Source organism: Garra rufa, chromosome 13 (assembly GCF_049309525.1).
Source record: "Garra rufa chromosome 13, GarRuf1.0, whole genome shotgun sequence".
In the NCBI taxonomy this organism is placed as follows: domain Eukaryota; kingdom Metazoa; phylum Chordata; class Actinopteri; order Cypriniformes; family Cyprinidae; genus Garra; species Garra rufa.
Genome location: NC_133373.1, coordinates 30,365,034 through 30,367,920, shown reverse-complemented (window position 1 = coordinate 30,367,920; position 2,887 = coordinate 30,365,034).

The window sequence follows — 2,887 nt, the reverse complement described above, 5'->3', positions numbered from 1 at the left end:
TTCTGGGTTGTTTTTCCCATGGAGATGGTGAGTTTGTGCACGTAATTTCCTGGATAAGATTAGTAAAACAGATTTCAGCCAGAATGGGTCAGCCATAGACGCATATTGTCATACTAGTGTGTATTAATGTTGTGTTATCTCAATCTGACCAGTGGAAGTGAAAAGCCCTCGAGGAATTCTGGACGCTTTACTTTAAAGCAATCTCGGATTTTCAGACACTTCCTATTCACCGTAAATGGAAACGTGGGTGTATGACTGGACAGAGTGGTGTAACGAAATCTTTTGTGGGTCATTGTGATCCAGCTTCATTCATATGAAAGGTAAAAAATAGAAACTCCACAGTGGTCATCACACTCTGAGTCACTGGTTTTCATAAAAAGAATCATAATAGTTAGGAAACAAGTGTATGTTTTGAAGCACATACTGGCTTTAGTTTGCATGTAGATACGTGTAGAAAGGCTATGGGAGTGTTTCCTGTCGATTGTTTCAAAAGAGAGCACATACTTAATCATTTTTAAAGGGATAGTTCTCTCAAAAATAGAAAAAATTAACATGGGACGAGTCATTATATATATATATATATATATATATATATATATATATATATATACACACACACACACACATTATATATACAGTCAAGCCCGAAATTGTTCATACACCTGCCAAATTCTGACGTTATTTTTATTCAACCAGCAAGTTTTTTTTTTTATTAGAAATGACACAGACGTCTCCCAGAAGATAATAAGACGATGTACAAGAGGCATTGTTGTGGAAAAAAATTATTACTCATCTTTTATTTACATTTGAACAAAAAGTGGCATTTCCAAAATTATTCATACCCTTCTTAATAATCAATAGAAAAGACTTTTGGCTATTACAGCAATCAAACACTTCCTATAATTGCTGACCAGCTTTTTGCATGTCTCCACTGGTATTTTTGCCCATTCATCTTTAGCGATGAGCTCCAACTCTTTCAAGTTGGAGGGTCTCCTTGCCATCACCCTGATCTTTAGCTCCCTCCACAGATTCTCAATTGGATTTAAGTCAGGACTGGGCCACTGCAAAATGTTAAAGTTTTTGTCTGCTAACCATTTCTTCAAAACTTTTGCTGTGTGTTTTGGGTCGTTGTCGTGCTGAAATGTCCACTGGTGCCCAAGGCCAAGTTTCTCTGCAGACTGCCTGATGTTGTTGTTAAGAATTTTGATGTATTGCTCCTTTTTCATGGTGCCGTTTACTGTGATAAGGTTCCCTGGTCCACCGGCTGAAAAACACCACCAAAACATTAGGTTCCCACCACCATGTTTGACAGTGGGGATGGTGTTCTTAGGGTTGAAGGTTTCTCCTTTTTTACGCCAAATGAAGGTTACATCACTGTGGCCAAACAATTCAATTTTTGTTTCATCTGACCATAAAACACAAGACTAGAAGCCTTCTTTGTCCAGATGAGCATTTGCAAAGGCTTCTCCAATCAGGAGAAGTGGTGTCCTCCTTGGTCTGTGTCCGTGGAATCCAGCGGTGTGCAGTGTCTGTTGGACTGTCTGCTTGGAGATGTTGCCACCAGCAGAGCCCAGATTCATCAGGATGGCATTGGTGGTGATCCCTGATTCTTTTTTTACCTCTCTTACTATCCTCCTGGCCAGCACAGGTGTCACTTTTGGCTTCCGACCACGTTCTCTGAGATTTTTCACAGTGCGGAACATCTTGTATTTTTTAATAATACTTTGCACTGTAGCAACTGGAACTTCAAAACATTTAGATATGGTCTTATAGCCCTTTGCTGACTTGTGAGCAGCCACAATGCGTAGCCGCAGGTCCTCAGTGAGCTCCTTTGTCTTAACTATGACTGTCCACAAACCAACAGCAGAGAGCTTCTGTTTTTCACCTGTTGAGTTGATTAAAACAGCTATTCCCAATAAATCAGGGTAATTAGGATGCTTTAGAACAGCTTGGACTATTTGGAATGGTATAGAACTTTGGATTTTCCCAATGACTGTGACGGTTTGCAAAGGGTATGAATAATTTTGGACATGCCACTTTTTGTTCAAATGTAAATAAAAACTTAGAAATATTTTTTTCCACACTGATGCCTCTTGTACATCGTCTTATTACCTTTTGGGAGAAGCCTGTGTCATTTCCGGTCAAAAAAGAACTTGCTGGTTGAATAAAAGTAACTTTAAGTCAGAATTTGCCAGGGGTATGAATAATTTCAGGCTTGACTGTATATATATAGAGTCAAACCAAAATTTATTTAGACACCTTCAACATATCTCTTTTAATCACAGTTTATTTGCTATAGATTAGAAAATGGTAACAAAATATGACAAGAACTCAGAGTTAAACTCTTTCAGAGCAAATTCATCTTGACAATATCAGATAACTTTGATAGAATGATATGTAATGGAATACAATCAACCAAAAATTATTCTGAAAGCTGTTAGTATGACAATATATGCACAACCCTCAATACTTTGTTGACCAATTACCAAGCAATGCTTAATTTTGTTCTGTCTGTGTTGTAAAAACATTGCATTAGCAATTAAAAAAAACACTCATAACACTAATAATTTTTTTTACTGGTAGTCCACTGTATGAAGAATTTTGGGTATAATATGTAACACTTTACTTTATTTTGCTATCCTCACTTACATAAATATAGTACGGAGCCCCTTACGTCACCTGTAGAAGAAAAATAATTAATCCGTGGGGACGGTTTTGCAATTCGTTCCCTCAGTTTATAAACCGTACCCACGAATTCTTAAACTGTTCCCTCGGTTTAATAAATCGTGCCCACGGATTAACAAACCGTACCCACGAATTTCCAATCCGTGCGCTCAGATTTTGTAAACCGTACCCTCGGATTTTGAATCCGTACCGACAAATTCAT